The sequence below is a fragment of the Vicugna pacos genome, chromosome 22, assembly GCF_048564905.1.
Source record: "Vicugna pacos chromosome 22, VicPac4, whole genome shotgun sequence".
NCBI classification, from domain to species: Eukaryota; Metazoa; Chordata; class Mammalia; order Artiodactyla; family Camelidae; genus Vicugna; species Vicugna pacos.
In genome coordinates, this window is record NC_133008.1 from 8451314 (window position 1) to 8471369 (window position 20056).

Sequence of the window (20056 nt, forward strand, 5' to 3'; positions counted from 1 at the left end):
GTTGCGGTGTCGGCCTTGGCGCTTCTTTTTGGTCACTGCTGGGACCTCGGAGCGTGTGCCTTGGTTTCGAAAGTCGGTCGCCGGCTTGACGGCAGCCTCCTCCCTCTGGGACAGGCTCGTGCAGTCCTTGGCTCAGGGTTCTCACCTTGCTTACGGTCAGCCTTTGACGCTTCTTACTCGTTTTCGTGAAGGCCCTATTAATGTGGGAGTATTTTCCTCATTTTACTAGTAGGGAAACTGAGGCTCAGACCCTAGAAATGGTTGACTCGAGTTCGCTGCTAGTAAGTGATAGAGGTGGGACTCCATCTCCAGGATTCGATTGCTGTTAATATTAGATACCATTTGAGTTCCAGATACAACCCCCCAGCCCAAACCTCCCCCTAAGCAACAGTCAAAGGCAAAATTTAATCTCCCAACTCTACACCTGCTCCTCCCCCAGTCTTTCTGAAACACTGTTTCTTGTTTCAGTTATTGTAGCGCTCTTACTGGTCCTTTCTCTTTTCAGGTATTCCCAAAACAGTAGCCCCAGCGATCCTCTAATAACAAGACATATCATGACACCCCGGTGCTCAAATTCTCCGAAATCTTACCATCTTGCTGTTGTAAAAGCCAAAGCCCTTGGTTTAGCCAACAGGACCTATGCATTCTGGCTTCTCTTAACCTCCATGACCTCATCTTCTATTGTGTTAGCTTCCAGCTTCTTCATTCCTGTCCTGGCCTCGTGAAATGCATTTCCCCTATATATCCTCATGGCTCGGTCTGTCAGTTTCTCTGGCTACCTTATCTAAAATTGTGCCCCTCCACACACACTTCATATTCTCCTTTGCTGCTTTATTTATTTATTTTCCTTAACATTTATCATTATCAGATATAGTATGTATTTTACTTTCTATCTTGTTTATTGTTTCCCCCCCTTAGAACGCAAGCCCCAAGAAAGCAGGGATTTTTGTCTATTTTGTTCTCAGCCAAATCCCCCCAGCACCTTGAAATAGAGCCTGAATCCTCATAGGTGCATACAAAATATTTGTTGAATGAATGAGACTTTTGATATAAAAGTTCAACCTCATTTATTCAAATGCTTATCAAGAGTTTACTATGAGGTGGATGTTGTTTTGGATATTAGAATAGGGGTGAACAAGACGGACAGGGAAGCTCTGGTGGAGTGTTTTTTGTTCTAGTGAAGGAGAGTGCAATAAACAAATCAGCACATAGTAATAAGTGCTAGGGAGAAAATAAAATGGGAATACATATTGGGTGAATGATATGGGAGGAATATTAGACAGGGTGGTCAGATAAAGCCTCTGAAGAAATGACATTTGACCTAAGGCCTGACTGATAAGAAGGGGATGGCCATGTAAAGACCTGGGGAAAAGTGTTCCAGGCAGAGGAAACAGCAGGTGCAAAGGCCCTGAGAGTGAGAGAGAGAGAGAGAGAGAGAGAGAGAGAGAGAGAGAGAGGGAGATTTTTCTTGCCTGAGACCACACAGGTCACCAGTGGTATTTACTCATTTATACTACAAATACTGAGCATCAGCTCTGTGTCAGGCCTCATGCCAGAATCTGGAGCTTCCAGTATGATAGATGACTGATGTTTGTGCAGTGCTTTACAGTTTATGTAGCACCTTTAACATACATCACAACATTTAATCCTCGGGGTGGTTCTCTTATGATAGATTCTTTCTTTCCTGACAATAGAGACTGAGAGAGGTGAAGGTTTTAGCAGGGTCACACAACTAGTTAGTGACAGAGCCCAGCCTAAAAACCGATGACTATATATTACTTGTTTGTTTTAAAGAAGACTTCTAGTTACCCATGTTTGCATAGCATGAGTTTTTCAGGTAGAAATACCAAGAGGTAGAGGGCATTTTTTAAAAGTCCCAGAACTCAAGCATGTGTGTATATTTTTTAACTTTTTAAAAAATCTTTTTTTTGGGAGGAGGTAATTAGGTTTACTTATTTATTTAAATGGAGGTTCTGAGGATTGAACCTGGGACCTTGTGCATGCTAAGCATGCACTCTATCACTGAGCTATACCCTTTGCCTTAAGCATATTTATTTTTTTTTGACAAAATGGACATATCTTGAGAATGAGGTACATAAGATGCTATGCATATTATTGGAAAACAGTCCCCTGCCCCACCACTCCCAGTCCAATCATGTGCTCAAAATAACTTCCATTTATTCTCCAATGAATGCTGTCACAATTTGTCTCCTGTGCCACTGAGGCAGAGTCCTGAGCTACAGCACTGAGTGTCTGAACAGCTCGTGTCACCAGTTTTCTGCTTTGTCTGTATAAATGCTTCTAATATTAGTCCAGGCTTGGACTCCTTGCTGGGAACCAGCAGTACAGGTGATGCCTTGTATTTGTGGGTTTGGCTTTTATATTCCTTCCCTGTGGCCAATGAGAACCACGTCTCAACATATTCTACTGTGTATTGTTGCTATGGGAGGAGAACAATCCCAGGGCAATGGCTTTGCCAAGGGACAGGAACTGGCCACAGTTCAGCAGCCATTTCAGTTGATTAAACACTGATTGTGTGTGTTCTTGGGCATGCAAACCCACACTATGGAGCTTAGTAAAATACTGTTCCTGCTCTCAGGGAGATTAAACTCTGGAGCTGAAAGTAGCTGCTGTATATGTAATATCCGAGAGTGTGTGTTAACTGCTATAATGGAAGTGACAACTGTTTTGATTGTGCCCAGGACTCAATTTATAGAGGTGACGGAGTGATGGCACAGGAGTTCAATGCCATTGAAAGTTTTGTTATGCACAGCTCCCAAGGGAAAGGGTCATGCTCTGCCATGCAGGGCTGTATAGGGAAACACCAGGTTTGGTCAGGAGGCAGGTGTGAGGGAGAGCGTTGCCAAGAGCCTTTATTGTGGTTTCTGCAGGAAGGAATGGGTGAAATTAGGTAAGAGGTTGGGTTGGCTAATTTGAATAATCTCAGTAGGACTCTGGGCTATAGGGGTGGTCCCTAGTTTTCTGGTACCTGACCCTGCGATGATTTAGGACAGTGGGAATATTGGCTTGGTGTATGAGAGTAGATGAAGGAGGTAGTGAGGGATATTGGTTTGGATTGGTTGGTTGAAGGCAAGTTGTTTGCTGTCTCTAGGAATTAGCTAACTCTGAGAGGAGCAGCTCCATCCTGGTCTGCAAGGCTCCCCGATACCAAAGCATCATAAAATACAAGGGGAAGAAATGAGTAATACAGCAACCAAGGCTAGTGTGGATGGGGTGGGACAATGAAGTCACAGTTATGGGGATCACGATGGTTTCTGGGTTACCTCATATTATTGCAGAAAAATGTGTTACAGTCGCTGTTACAGCTCATTTGTAACGGCAACCTGGATCCTGGGTAAGAGACCAAGCAGCACTCCGAGAGTTGGAGAACTCACGTTTATTACACTAGCAGGCCCAGAGGAGTTAACACTCCAAGCTCTGGACCCCATCTGTAGGTTTACACTGGCTTTTATAGGCTGCCAGTGTACACTTTGCAATATCATATGCAAATGAGCTGTAATGAAAGTTGACTAATTAGGAACAAACTTTGTAGAAATGGACCAATCAGGAGGGAGAGGAATAACCAGTCAGGAGTGAGGGAAATGGACCAATCAGGAGTGAGAGAAATAACCAATCAGGAGTGAGCTCAGGGAACCAATAGAATTTTAGGGGTAACTAAGCGTTTCAGAGGCAAAAAGTGAGATAGAGCCTCTGGGCCAGGGAACCAGATGGTTCTGGCAGGAGAGTAGTGGCCCTGCCTGGGGGTCCTGCCTGTCTTTTTATGGGGTTTCCCTCCTCAATATGAGGCTTTCTACTTTGCAGTTCTGTAAACACATCTCCATATATTAGAATTGGCTGTAGAGTAGGTTTTACTAACAGGGTAAGAACAAGTGTTATTTGACTCAGAAGCTGAGATTGATTAAAAAAACAGCATGGATGCTCCTGAGGGAAACTCTGGAAAAGCCGCACTTTGGCAGGCATTTCTTTGCTGCAATCCTAGTCTACTTCTCAGCCTGAATCATTTTATTACAGTATCTTCAGAGCTGCATGCAGGGAAGCAGTATCCTCAGGGGATGCCAAGTTTTAATTCGGCTACTTTCCAAGGATACATTAAGGCTATAGTGGAGTTTGCTGATCAAAGACTGGGCTTTCCAGAGGATTTTGAGAAGGAAGAGGATTAGACTAGATTCAAGTTGAGCTTCCCAACTTTTTCCATGTCACAGCCTGCCTAGAAAATGAGCATATCTGTCTGGCAAGTTAGAATAAATAGATAAGACTGCTTCTTCTCATCAACCCAGTGGAGGTCCAGGGACTCTGACTATTCTAGGCCCTGCCAAGCCATCCTTGGGGCAGGAAGGGTGGATTTTCAGAGGCATATGTGGTACAAGGGATGGCCATGATGTTCTGGACCCAGATGAGGCAAGCAGGATGGGTATTAATCCTGTGATCTCTGAGAAAAAAAATAGGTGGTCAGTTCAAACTGTGAGGTCCTCAGCTTGACATCACCTGCTTCATCCTGCATCCATGACCTATGCCATATTTGGTAAATTATTTAACATTTGTGAGTCTGCTTCTTCATCTATAAGTGAGAAAATGATACCCATCTCAAATGGTGGTTGTGAAGATTAACCAAAAATAATCTCGATGCTTAGCACATTGCCTTGCACATAATAATTGATAGCTGTTATCAGTTTATTCTGAAAGCTACATTTTTTTCTGGTAATTTAACAAATTGATACTAGGTTCTAGTCTTTATCTTGGTGAAAACCTAAATCCTCAATCCTGCTTTTCTAGAACCAGTTTTAGATGCTGTGATTCCTAGAACCAGCTTCAGTGAATAGTCTGTGCATTTGATTATGGATCAAGGTGACTTAGTCTAGTTTGATGTGTCCATCGAAATCCAGAGTGGCCTGAAATGATCAATGAAGCTCTGTCATTGCTACTGAAGGATTGCGAAGAAATCTGTGTAGATTTTGAACTGTCATACTGGTTTGAGTCACAGCAAATCAATAGCCTTTGTTTAGGGGCTGCTATATTATGTGACAGTGTCTTAGTCCATCTGGGCTGCTATAACAAAATACCATAGATTGAGTGGCTTAAATTACAAACATTTATTTCTTGTAGTTCTGGAGGCTGGAAAGTCCAAGATCAGAGTGCTGGCAGATCTGGCGTCCGGTGGGGGCTTTCTTCCTGGTCCACAGGAAGCCATCTTCTCCCTTGTCTTCACACGGCAGAGAGGGTGAGGGAGCCCTCTAGAGTCTCTTTTATAAGGGCACTAATCCCATTAATGGGGATAACCACCCTCATTACCCATTCACCTCCAATTCAATTTCACTTCTAGTGATTGGTCTGTTCAAATAATCTCTTTCTTTTTGATTCAGTTTTGGTGGGCTATATGTTACTAGAAATTTGTCCGTTTCTTCTAGATGGTCCAATTTTTTGGCATATAGTTGTTCATGGTATTCTCTTATGGTTTTTGGTATTTTTAACTCTTTACTTTTAATTACAAAGTTTTAAGTAAGAACTTCTTTAAACATCTACTTTGAATGGGCACAAATGAGTTTTTTCTGGTTTTAAAAATGTTATGAAATAATTGATTCTTTTCATTGCTTCAGGGTGTTCTAATCTTTAATTAACTGAATCCTTGAGGTAATTCTTGCCCCTTCTCTTCTGAAATAATCTGACGTGTATAGAAAAGTTGTAAGCATGGTACAGAGAACTTTGTTGAACCATTGAGAGGAGTTGCTGACCTGATGTCTCATTGTCCTCAAAACCTTGGTAGGTATTTCATACAAACAAGGATATTCTCCCAAATAGTTAAAATACAACCATCAGAATCAGGAAATTAACTGTCTGAATTTTGCCAAATGTCCTCATACCTCCTTTGTAGCAAAAGGATCCAGTTTAGATTCATGTGTTGCTTTTGGTTGTCAAATGCTTTAGTTTTCTTCCCTCTGAAACAGTTCCTTAGACTCTCCTTATCTTTTATGACCCCAACATTTTTGAAGATTACAGGCCAGTTATTTTGTAGGATGTCCTTCAGTTTGAGTTTGGTATTTCTTCAGATTATGCATCTTTGGTAGAAATATTAGAGAAGTGATGCTGTGTTCTCACTGAATACTTTCAGATAATATACAACCTTGATATGTCTTCTTACTGATGATGCAAAATTACTCTTATAATTTATAATAAGTGTATTGCTTATAATCAATAAGTATATTGTGGGAAATTACTTTGAAGCCTTGTAAATATCCTGTTCTTCATCAAACTTTCCATTTATTCATTTATATACAGATGGGCTCATGGTTTCCTATTTTATTCAGTGAGTTGTAATCAGTTACTATTATTTATTTTGATGCTCAGATTATCCCAGATTTGGCCAGCTGGAGTCCCTTTGGGCTGACTCCTTTGTCCTTTGATAGGTTCCTCATCATTCTTTGCACACTTCATTACTTGCTGGCATAACTAGATGCTCCAGGCTCATCTCATATTTTACCTGCCACAGCCATGGAATGGAATGGAATCAGCCATTTCTCCAAAGAATCCCAGGTCATTTTAGTGGATAAAGGTATTTGCCTTTGGGATGTTGATGCTCCTTGACCTTCTCAGTAAACAGAGCTAGGGCAACAGTATACCCCAAAGTGTTGTATTGCTTTTTCTTACCCTGCTCAGATTCTCACTCCAGTCAGGCTCTGACTTCTCAAGCTGGGCTGGCTCCCTGTGTGGACAAACTCCTTACTCTGGTCAGGCTCTGATACTCTGTACTAGGCTGCTGCTCTGCCAGGATGTTCTTTTTACCACATTTGGGTTCTACTCTTCATACTTGGCAGCTCTCCCACATGGATGCTCTCCTTACCCCTTCAGGCTCCATCATTACATTCTTGGTCGCTGTAGCTCTTCCCATCCCGGATACAAGTGCCTGCCTTGTTTTGCACACTTTTGTGTCACTCCCCTTTCCCATTCCCAGCTCTAGACCATTACTCATCTATTTTGTGTCTCTATTGATTTGCGTTTTTTTTTTTTACTTAGCAGTATATCCTGGGAGATCCCTATATATATCTGTTTTAAAAAAATATAAACCTGTTTTACTCACTTAAGTAAAATTTTATCGAAGTATGACACATATGTAGAAAAGTACACAAATCGTAAGTGTATGACTTGATTAATTTTCACAGAGTGAACACTGTCATGTAACCAGAACTCAGATCAAGAAACAGAACGCTGCTAGTGTGAAAGTAGCCCTTCTTGTGCCACCTTCTCATTAGGTCCCCCACCACCCTAGGGTGATGACCATCCTGATTTCTTAACGCCATAGATTAATTTTGCATGTTTTGAATTTTATATATATGGAATCATACAGTAGGTGTATGTGGGTGTTTGCTTTTGCTTCCCCAGTATTATATCTGTGAGAATAATCAATATTATTGCATCCAGTTGTAGTTTGTTCATTCTCATTACTCCATGGGATTTTTTGTTTGTTTGCTTTTTGGAGGGGGGAGGTAAGTAGGTTTATTTATTTACTGGAGGTACTGGGGATTGAACCCAGGACCTTGTGCATGCTAAGCATGTGCTCTACCACTTGAGCTACATCTTCCCCTCCTTGAAGGTATCCTTTTGATGAACTTTTGTGCTCACTCCCCTAGGAGTGGAATCCCTGGATCATATTGTATGCATAAGCTCAACTTCAGGATAGAAACTGCTAAACAATTTCCCAAAGTAGTTCTTCCAATTTATACTCTTAACCAGCAATTGGCCTACATCCCTATTAACACTTGATGTTTTCTGTCTTTTTCATTTTAGTCATGATGTTGAGTATGTAATGAAATTACCAGTGGTAGACTATTTGCATACATAGTGACTAATGCAGCTGACTACCCTTTCATAGGTTTATTTGCCATTTAGTATCCTCTTTTGTGAATTACATGCTTAACATTTAATTCTTTTGCTCATTTTTCCATTGGATTATCTGCCTTTTTCTTCCTCCTGAGGAAAAGGACACTGGATACAAATACTCTATGGCTGAATATATATGTATATTTTTTTCCCACACTAAAATATCTTTTCCTACTCTGCTGCTTTACTTTTCACTGTTCCATTATGTATTTTGATGAACAGAAGGTTTTTGTTCTTCCAGTTTTATTGAGATATAATTGACATACAGCACTGTAAGTTTAAGGTATGCAGCATAATGATTTGACTTAGGTACATCAACATGATTCGCATGGTAAGTTTAGTGAACATCTATTATCTCATATAGATATAAAATCAAAGAAATAGAAAAAAATGTTTTTTTCCTTGTGATGAAAACTCTTAGGATTTACTCTCTTAACAACTTTCATATATAGCATATAGCAGTGTCAGTTATATTTATCATTTTGTACATTATATCCCTAGTATTTATTTATCTTGTAACTGGAAGTTTGTACCTTTTGACTACCTTCATCCGATTCCCTCCTCCCCCAGCCCCTGCCTCTGGTAAGCACAAATCTGATCTCTTATTCTATGCATTTGTTTTTGAGGTATAACTGATTCTACAGAACAGAAGTTCTTAATTTTAGTATACCCCACTTTCTGTTTTTTTTATGACTAATGCTTTGTGTCCTATTTAAAAAATGTTTTCCTACCCTGAAGTTTTGAAGATATGCTTCTGTGTTTTCTTGTACTGTTTTACCTTTCCCAGATTCAAAGCCATTTGGAATTGATTTTTGGTCATGTATGAGGTAGGGGTGATGATTCACTTTTTTATCCCATGTGGACATTAATCTGATCCTGTACCATTTATCGAAAAGGCTATCCTTTCCCCACTACATATATCAGATGTCCATAAATGTGTGGGTTTGTTTCTGGATTCTCTGTTCTGTACCAATATTCTGCTTGTCTAACTTTGTGCCAAAACCACGCTGTCTTAATTATTATAGCTTTGTAATACATCTTAAGGTCAGTAGTGTATTTCCTAAAGCTTTGTTTTTCTTCTTCAAGATTGCCTTGGCAATTACATTCCATATAAAGTTGGAATCAGCTTGACAGTAAAGGACTTGTGTATTATTCATATTTTATTCTTACCACTTGACATAGTGCCCGACAGGGTATGCTCAATGGATATTTGTTAAGTAAATGAATGGAGGAACTAGAATGTAATCACTGAAATATAAGCTGTTAGGAAGATATGGGAATTTTGATTCTTGTTCCGTGATATATCCAAAGCACCTAAGGAAATAGCTGGCCCACAGCAGGCACTCAGTATAATTAGTTGCGTAAATGAGAATGAGTAAACACTGATCTTTGGCTCCAGGTTCCTACTTGTCTTTCAGCTTCAAGCTTGAATATATCTTCTTGGGGAAACCTTCCTTAATAGCTTCTGACAAAGTTCTCTGGTTATATTCCATAGTTTCCCATAATCTGCCTTTATAAAATTCATCACACTTGTAATTGTTTGTATATTATTTTTTATTCCCCGCTAGACTGTCAGGGCCTGGGTCTGTCTTGTTTGCTATATCCTTAGTACCTTGTATTAGGACACATAGTTGGCTTTCAATTATTGTTGACAGATTAATGCAAGAAGCAACCAAATGTCTTAGAATGGAGATTGTTTTATAAGAGGAGGAGATGTTGGTTCTGAGCTTTGGAGGATGATTAAGAATTCTATATATGGAGAAGGAGAGAAAGTTAATTTTAGATAATGGGAAAACTGTGTAGCAGATGGTAAGGCGTCAGTGTATGTGACACTAGGGAATGGCAGCTGGAGCCTAGTGTGGGGAGTGGTAGGAGCTAAACCTGGAAAGTTATGCTGAACACGCTGTGAGAGAGCTGTGCTTATTCTGTGGGCAGTGATGAGTTATTAAAGGTTCTTATGTAGAAAAGTGGTAGGATCAGTGTGTAAAAGATAATGCTGGTGCTAGCACATAAGCTATTGCAATAATCCAGGTGTGACATGAGAGGGGCCTGAACCAAGGCAGAGGCAAAGGAGGGAGTGGATCCAAGTGTCCTGAAGTCAGGATTCCATGACCCATGGAATGTGCCCTGGGTGGTGCAGGAGACTCACAGCTTGAGGGAGTGGGTGGATAGTACATAATACCCTTAACAGAGATAAGGAACATAACAGGTATGCAGGTATAGAGGAGAATACAGTGAATTTGTGAATTTTTCCAACTTTTTTTTCATTGCAGTAGAATATACATAACATGAAATTTACTATCTTAACCATTTTTATTTTCCCTTTTAAATTTTTATTTTTATTATTTTTTAATCTGAACCATTTTAAGTGTCCATTTCAGTGGTATTGAGTACATTCATACTGTGTAACCATTACCACCATTACTTCTAGATCCTTTTTCATCTTGTAAAATTGAAATGCTATAGCCTTTAAAAAATAACCCCCTATTTTCCCCTTCCCCTAGCCCCTGGCAGTCACCATTACACTTTCTGTCTCTGTGATTTTAACTACTTTAAGTACCTCATATAAGTGGAATCTGATAGAGATGGTGTTGAATCTGTAGATCAGTTTGGGAGTATTGCCATATTAAGTGTGAAGTCTTCTGATCATGAACATGGGATATTTTTCTAATTATTTAGATCTGTGAGTTCAGATTTCTGTAAGGTTAATAGTAATGTCCCGCTTTCATTTCTGACTCTGGTTATTTATGTCATCTCTGTTTTTATCTTGGTTAATATTGCTAAGTGTTTTTCAATTGTATAGATCTTTTCAAAGAACCAGCATTTGGTTTCAGTGCTTTTCAATGTGTTTATATCCTCTGTTTTATTAATTTCTGCCCTTTTCTTTGTTATTTCCTTCCTTCCGCTTGCTTGAGGCTTAGTGTACTCCTCGTTTTCCAATGTGTTGAGGTGGAAGGTTAGGTTATTGATTTGTGATCTCCTTTCGTCATAGCAGCATTGCAGCTATAAATTTCCCTCTAAGCACTGCTTTAGTTGCATTAAATTTTGGTTGTCATATGATATCACTCATATGTGGTATCTGAAAAAACAAAGGACACTACGAACTCATCCACAAAACAGAAACAGACTCGAAGACATAGTAAACAATCTTACAGTTACCAGGCAAAGGGAGTGGGAAGGGATAAATTTGGGAATTTGAGATTTGCGAATGTTAGTCACTATATATAAAAATAGATTAAAAAACAAGTTTCTTCTGTATAGCACAGGGAACTGTATTCAATATCTTGTAATAACCTTTAATGAAAAAGAATATGAAAACCACAACAGCAACACAAGAAAATATATGCCATTTTAGGGGTAGGCAGAGATTTTTCAGAGGGACGCACAAGGCACTGGCCATAACACATAGATACATTCTTCAAAATTAAATTTTTTAAATCAAATTGTACTTTAAGAAATGAAAAAGTAAGCCACAGAGCAGAAGAGTAGAAGAAAATGTTTGATTATAAATTATATATACAATTGGCCCTTGAACAACACACAACTGAAAGTCTATAACTTTTGACTCCCTAAAACTTAACTACTAATAGCCCAAGGTTGACTGCAGGCCTTACCAATAACATAAATAGTCTATTAATATATATTTTGTGTCATATGTATTGTATACTATATTCTCACAATAAAGTAAACTAGAGAAAAGATGTTATTAAGAAAATCATGAGGAAGACAAAATAAAACAGTAAGTTTTGGTTGTGTCTTGATTTTCATTCATCTTAAATTACATGTGCAGTTTTACTCTTTGTTTTCTATGTGTGTCGTGTATTTTTTGTTCCTTTATTCTTCCTTTGCTGCTTTTTTTTTGTTTTGCTTATAAGTGAGTATTTCTTAATGTAGCATTTTAATTTCTTTACTGGCTTTCTATTTTATTAAATTTTTTCAGTGATTGCATCATATACATCTTACCAGAATCAGCTTTAGATTCTGATACTAGCTTATTCTAATTGGTGTATAGAAGTGTTATTCCTGTATAGCTCTATTCCCTTTCCTCCTTTTTGTGGTATTATTGTTATATGTATTGCACAATCAGTATTGTAAACCCAACAACATGTTGTTACTTTACCATCTCTAGTCATTTCCTTAGCCTAGTACAGCTTTCTTCTCACTCATTTTTTGTGCCCTTATTAGCAAATGTATAAGATATATATTACATTTCTTATGTTATCGTACCAACAGTACATTATATATATAATATATTATACAGTGTTTTTATATCACTTAAGAAGAGAAAGGAGAAAAATTATACATATACAGGTATACTTGGAGATACTGCAGGTTTGGTTCCAGACCACCACAATAAAGCAAATATTGCAATAAAGTGAGTCATATGAATTTTTTGGTTCCCCAGTGCTTATAGAAGTTATGTTTACACTATACTGTAGTCTATTAAGTGTGCAAATAGCATTATGTCTAAAAAAAACAATGTATATACCTTAATTAAATACTTTATTGCTAAAAAATGCTAATCTTCATTTGAGCCTTAAGCAAGCCATAATCTTTTTGCTGGTGGAGGGTCTTGCCTCTGTGTTGATGGCTGCTGACCGATCAGGGTGATGGTTGCTGAAGGTTGAGGTAGCTGTGGCAATTTCTTAAAATATAACATTAATGAAATTTGCTGCATCAGTTGACTCTTCCTTTCACTTGAACGCTGAGAGGCCATTGTAAGGTTATTAACTGGCCTAATTTCAGTATGGTTGTATCTCAGGGACTGGGAAGGAGAGGGAGAGAGAGAAGGGAGTGGGCAGTAGGTGGAGCAGTCAGAACACACACATCATTTATTGATTAAGTTTGCTGTCTTATATGGGTGTGGTTTGTGGCGCCCCAAAACAATTACAATATTTGGAAAAAAAAAACCCAAAACAAAACAAAACAATTACAATAGTAACATCAGAGATCACTGATCACAAACCACAATAAAAATATAATAATGAAAAGTTTGAAATATTGGAAAAATCACCAAATGTGAAACACGAGGCAAGCAAATGCTTTTGGGGAAATGGCACCAAAAGACTTGCTTGACGTAGTGTTGCCACAGACTTACAATTTGTAAAAAATGCAGTATCTGTGTAGTGCAGTAAAGCAAAGCCCAGTAAAATGAGGTATGCCTGTATACTGTCAAATAATTATAATTGCCTTTACCAGTTCTTTTTTCATGTAGTCTCGCATTGCCATCTGGAGTCATTTACTTTCAGCCTGAATAACTTCCTTTAATATTTCCTGTAAGGTGGGTCTGTGAGCAACCATTCTCTGTATGTATGTATGTATATATGTATGTATTTTTAAATTGAAGTAAAATCGATTTATAATGTTGTGTTAGTTTCTGGTGTACAGCATAGTGATTCAGTTATACATATATATGTTCCTTTTCATATTTGTTTTCATTATAGTTATTAAAAGATATTGAATATAGTTCCCTGTGCTATATAGTATGACCTTGTTGTTTATTTTTTTAAATTAATTTTAATTTTATTTATTTATTTTATTTTGTTGGGGGGAAGGTAATTAAGCTTATTTATTTATTTTTTAATGGAAGTACTGGGGATTGAACCCAGGACCTCGTGCATGCTAAGTGTGTGGTCTACCACTGAACTATTACCCTCCCCCCTCTATTTTATATATAGTAGTTGATAGTTTTTTTCTTTTTAATCTGGGCTGTTCGTTATTTTACCTTCTTTTTTGAAAGATAGCTTTGCTGGATATAAGATTTTTGGTTAACAGTTTTTTTTCTTTGTGTGCTTTGAATATGTTATCCCGATGCCTTCTGGCCTCTGTTGTTTCTGCTGAGAAGTTATCTGTTAATCTTACTAAAGTTCCCTTGTGTGTAAAGCCCCATTTTCTCTAGCTGTTTTCAAGATTGTCTCCTTGTCTATGACTTTCAGCATTTTTGCTATGAACTGTCTGTGGATCTCTTTGTGTTTATCCTACTTAGAGTTTGTTATACTTCCTGGATGTATAGATTATTATTTTTTAAAATAAATTTGAGATATTTTCAGGCATTAATTTCTTCAAATACTTGTTCCTTTCCTTCCTCTCTCTCCTCCCTTCTGGAACTCTAATTATATGTTTGTTAGTGTGCTTAATAGTGTCCCACATTTCTCTCATGCTCTGTTTATTTTTCTTCATTCTTTTCTGTTTTCCAGTTTGCAGAATTTCTATTGATCTGTCTTCAAGTTTGCTCATTCTTTCTTCTCATGATTCATAACTACTCTTGTGTCCCTCTAGTGAATTTTTTTGTTACTGTATTTTTCAAATCCAGAATTTCCAGTTGGTTTTTATTTTATAATTTCTATCTTTTTACTGATGTTCTCTGTTTGGTGGGACATTGTCATAATACCTTCCTGATTTTACTCTTTAATCAATATTTCCTTTAATTCTGAGAGTATGTACATAATGGCTACTTTAAAGTGTTTTTTCTCTTTTTTTTGATATATATCTGACATTTGGTTTCTCTCATAGTTTCTGTTGCCAATTTTTACCAGTTGTATAAATCATACTTTCCTATTTCTTTGCATGCTTTGTAAACTTTTGTTGGCAACTGGATATTTTAGATAATTTATTATAACAATTGTTATGGTTAATTTTATGTGTCAACTTGACTGGGCCATGGAATGTCCAGATATTTGGTCAAACATTATTCTGGGTGTTTCTGTGAGGGTGTTTTTATTTGATAGTAATATTTATATTGATAGACTGAATAAAGCAGATTGCTGTCCCTAAGGTAGTTTGACCTCATACAGTCAGTTGAAGACCTGAATAGAACAAAAAATCTGACCCTCCTTGAATAAGAGAGAATTCTTCCTATATGACTGCCATCAAACTGGGACATTGGCTTTTTTCCTGCCTTCACACTCAAACCAAAACATTGGCTCTTCCTGGATCTCAAGCCTGTTGGTCTTTGGTTGAGAACTATGCCATTGACTCTCCTGGTTCTCAGGTCTTTGGGCTTGAATTGGAACTAAGCCATCAACTCTCCTAGTTCTCCAGCTTGCTGAGTCACCCTTAAGATCTTAGGACTTCTCTGCCTTCATAATTGTGTGAGCCACTTCCTTAAAATAAATGTAAGTCTGTCTATCTATCTATCTATCCCTCTATCTATCTATCTATCTATCTATCTATCTATCTATCTATCATCTATTATCTATCTATCTATCATCTATCTACCTACCTATCATCTATCTCTGTCTATATCCTATTGGTTGTTTCTCTGGAGAACCTTGACTAAAACAACAGCTCTGAGTACTGGTCCTCCCAACCCACCAGGACTTACTGTTATTTGCTTATTTGTCTAGTGATTGACTGGATTATTTTAGTGAAAGTCTACTTCCCACTCCCACCCACTTCAGTGTTAAGCCTCTGCTGTTCCTCCTTAGGGAGTTGTAGCTTTGTGTGTGTCCACCTTCACCCTGGGATGATAGTGATTTTGGTAGGATTTGCTCCCCCCCCACCACTGCCTGCTCTGTCGTTAAGCTTCTCTGATTGCTCTGTTGTTCTCAACAATGCCCTGGGGCATACATTGCTATGCAGACTAATCCAATTAAATTCTGGCTCCTTTGAAAGAATAATTTCTGAGGTCCATGTGTGATATTCTGCTTTTCCCCCCTGTGTTGTTCTCTGGCTTTCCCCCTACACTAGCTGGCCTATAACTTATCCTACATCTAGATTCTTTTCCCAGTTGACTTTAACCAACAAACACTGTTCTTGTGAGCACCCTTAGGCTTGAACTTCAGTTACTTTGAGAAGAGATCTCTCCTTTTCCCTCCTATCTCCCCACCTGCTTTGCTCCCCAGGCAAAATCTCTAAGCCAGGGGTCTGGAGCTGAAGGTAGAAACAATGGCAAGCTTCCCTCTGAAGGACACCCCGACCCGAGGGTCTAGGACTTGATATTGGGTGAGAACAGCAGCCCGAGGGCCTTTTGGCTTGTCTATCCAGCCCTGTAATTACGTGCCTGATCACCGTGGTACAGGTATCAGGGTCTTTGTATTTGCAGTGTGACGTACCCAAGTCAGAGCCTCCGTTCCAAGAGCAGGGGCTGGGTGGGAGAAGTTGGCTGCTCCAGCTTCTCAGCTTTATTTGCCTGGAACTTAGCCTCAGCAAAAAGGGCAGAAAGAGAAAACACGGATGTCCTACTCCTCGCGGGAGGAAAGCTCTTCGAATGGGAGTTGTGTTCTTGGCTGTAGCAGATTGCAGGGGGGTCTACCTCACTGAGTTGGGAGGGTGAAGAGAGAGAGCAGTTGCTGTTCAAATACCATAGACTCTCACTTTTCTTACCTAATTTTTGTAGGTTTTTTTTTTTTTTTGAGTAGATATTTCTCCCTTTATTCTTTGCCCTTAGGACTCTTTCCTGAGGCTTTAAATGGTTGCTTTTTAAATAATTTTCACCAGTTTTGGTGGGTGTGCAGGTCAGTGGAGCTCTTTACACTGTCATATTATAAGTTGAATTGAAGCTGTTAATTCCATCTCAATGAAACTGTTTTAAAAAAGAAAGAGAGAACCTAACACATTGTTCTGTCAGGATTGAGGGGTTGTAGGCACTGGCTTCTGGCCGTGATCACTCCTCCCGCTTCTCTTGTACATGGATTTCATTATATAATAAAAGTCATATTTAAAAAACAGATTCCAGCTTCAAATCATCTACTAATTATAAACTCTGTTTCTGTGATACCTACATACAAATTTCCCATTAGTTGTCAGCACTGTGTATTGGTTTCTTCAGATTCTACTGCTTTTAGCCTAACTTCCTTACTTGTTAGGGTTTTGGCCACATTTCTATGAGCTCCTGTTGTTGCTGTTCCCGGTGGTAATGTCATAATCTGTTATTGTGTTGCTCTACCATGGCCAATTTCTAGTTAGCCTTTCTCTCATGGGTGAGCATTTGTATAGTTTCTAGTTTTTAGCTATAATACACTGATTGGCTATAATCATCTTTGTTCAAATCTCTTCTTCTCTCTTTTGAATTGTCTCCTTGAGATATATTTCCCAATGAGGTATTATTCAGGTTGAGAATATGATCATTTTTATGATTCTTGACAGCAATTGCCAAATTTCTCTCTGAAAAGATTACACTTGTTTATGGTGCATTCCCAGTGCAGAAATATACTTATTTTCTCACAATCCTGTTAGCATTGAGTTTTGTCTGTTTTATTTGTTTTTGCTAATTTAGCAAATGTGCTGTGGGACTTTTATTTTGTATTTCTTTAATTATTAGTAATGCTGTACATTTTTCCTAGTGCTTGTTTATTGTTAACACTTTCTTATGGTTAACTCTGTGTGTCTGATGGTCCCAACATTGTTTATAACTGTGATTTTGGCCAGTTACTAGTCACCTTTCCTCCTCGTGATTCAGTTTCTCAAATAGTAAATTGGAAAAGTTTTCAGATCAGCATTTACTTTGCTTAGTAGTAGAACTATTTTTCAAACATGAGCTCTATAGATTTGTAATGTTTGAAAGGGCTAGAAGTGGCAATGTATTAGTATACACTTATTTTATAAGTTCAAGATGAGATCAATTATGTATGAAATCTTTAGAACAATGAAGTAGACTAGATCAAGAAAGAATTTTGAAGTTGCGTATTACAGGTGGCAAATGAAGTATTCTTATCAGAATAATTATGCAGTTTACTCTTATTCTTTAAACTATTTTTTTGGCATAATTTCAGACTCATAGAAAAGTTGACCGAATGGTACAAAGAACTCCAGTATATTCTTCATCCGGATTTCCCCAATATTAGCAGTTTACTGCTTTAGTTCTGTCCTTCTCTCTACATTTGCTTTGTAAATATTATTTTTTTTGAACTATTTGAGATCAAACTGCAGACATGATGCCATTTTACTCTAAATACTTCAATGTAAAAACAAGGATGTTTTCATACTAAATCACAGTGCAGTTATCAAGATTTAAACAATTACTTTGATATAATGGTATTATCTAATCTTATTAGACCTTACTAACCTTATTAGACCTTATTAAGATGTCACTAAAAAAAAAGGTGTCACTAATAGTCCCAATAATTTCTTTTATAGCAAAAGAAAATTCCAGATCATAAGTTCCATTCAGTTATCATGTCTCTTTGATTGCCTTTAGTCTGGAAGAATTCCTCAGCTTTTGTCTTTCATGCCATTGATATATTGAAAGAGTACAGACCAGTTATTTTGTAGACTGTCCCTCAGTTTGGGTTTATCTCTATTTATCCATGATTAGCTTCAAGTTTATGCATTTCTGGCAGTGAGTGATACCAGTGGCATCATATCAAGTTGTACAGGATGTTGATGTGTGTTGCTACGAGTGATAATATCTCTGATCACTTAGTTAAGGTGGTACCCACTAGTTTTCTCCACTGTGAAGCTACTGTTTTTCCCTTTGCAATTAAGAAATAACTTGTGAGGAAATTCTTTGAGATTATATAGATATCCTGCTAGTCATCAACCTTACATTCCCTAGTTTTAGCATTTATTGATGACACTTGCCTTAATTATTACTCTGGTGGTTGCCAATTGGTGGTTTTTTAAAATTTCATCATTCCTTCTACGTTTTATTAGTTAACATTCTACCTAATGGAAGAGCTGTTCCTTCTTATTTATTTATTTATATCAATGTAGACTCAATAATTATTATTTTATTTAATGTGTTATAATCCACGCCTGTCATTTTTTATTTTGATGTTTATCTTGTCCCAAATTTGACCCTTCAAGTTGGCTCCTCTGTATGTTTGACATGTCCTCATCCTTCTTTGAACATTTCTTTACTTTCCTGCACAATCAGATGCCCCAGGCTCATCTTGTACTTTCCCAGGAGTCAGCCGATTCTCTGAGGACCCCTACTTCTATGTAGTAGGAAATACTTTTTAAAAACCAAGATCTGGGGCTAAGTGCTCTCATTGCTGTTGAGGTGTCATTGCGTCTTGGCTCTCTCAGTGCACAGACCGAGGATGCATACATTTGTGTGCGTGTGTATATGTATGTATGCATGCATTCAGTTTTATCCCTTCTTAAAGTGTGCATTGTGTCCCTGCTCCTTCAGTGTGGTTATGTTATTCATTTGGGGTACAGTTTGGTTTACTTGTTTTAGATTATATTTCCTTTAGTTTTCTCCTCATCCTTGTTGATTTTATTTTTTAGTGTGTGAAATATTAACATGGTTCCAAAACTAGAACTGTACAAGAAGGTATTAACATAGACTATCTTCCCCCAACATTTCTATCCCATTCCAACGGTTACTTCCCCCATCATTCTTTCCCCTTTGAGTCTACCCATTCCTAGTAGATGACTGGTTTCTAGTTTGTAAGTTATCCTTTGTTGCGTGTGTGTGTGTGTGTGTGTGTGTGTGTGGTTTTTGTTTGTTTTGCTACTGCATATTACTCCCTTAATTGGATGTTTCATTCTCCTATGAATGGAGAGTTCTTTCCAGTATTTTTTAATACTGAATAATTTAATGAATAAACATATGTATATGTATTTTATATTATTGAAGGCATATGTCTCTTTTATTTTGGCTTACAATATCTAAAAAAATTCAGATTCACATAGGTGAGTATTAGTTAATTATAACAGCTTTAAAATAGCTTGCTTGCAATCTCAAGCTGTTCTTCAGTTAAACTGAGATGGAAGATTTAAAAAAGCGAAGGAAATTTTTGTTTCAAAATGGAATCAAGAACACTATCTAATGGCATGTATTCTTTATAAATATAAATTTAAAAGCACCCAAAATGTACACTAAATGCTAAGACCAAAAAAAGAAAAAAAAAAAAAAGAAAAGAAAAGAAAAAGAAAAAGAAACGATTATAACGTGGCTAACCAAGTGCTGTGCACATGTACCTGAAACTCTCCTAGCATTTTCTTGGATCCTATGCATGTGTACTTCGGTAGTGTTCTCTTTTGTTACAGTTTTACATGAATAGATAATTATATAGCCTTATATATATTTTTAAAAATAAAGAACTACCAGTTCCCTTATTATTATTATGGTTTGAGGAGGTTAATAAATAATATTCCTGTCCCCTGCCCAAGACTGGAACCAATTGAAAGATTAGTGTGTTAACCAAGTAACCTTGCTTATACATCAATTCTGAATTGGATGGACTTGCTCTGTTATAGGTACACCTAAACAGTT

The 20056-nt window shown here is 37.7% G+C and overlaps 1 protein-coding gene across 1 annotated transcript in view; it reads left to right on the top strand.

The window, feature by feature from the left end:
- The first annotated feature begins 137 nt into the window (after positions 1-137).
- Positions 138-20056, top strand: part of UIMC1 (ubiquitin interaction motif containing 1) — a 95610-nt gene continuing 75691 nt past the window's right edge. Inside the window, exon 1 of the mRNA XM_072947186.1 lies at positions 138-155. The gene's annotated coding sequence lies outside the window, so the exon portion shown is untranslated. The remainder of the gene's footprint in view (positions 156-20056) is intronic.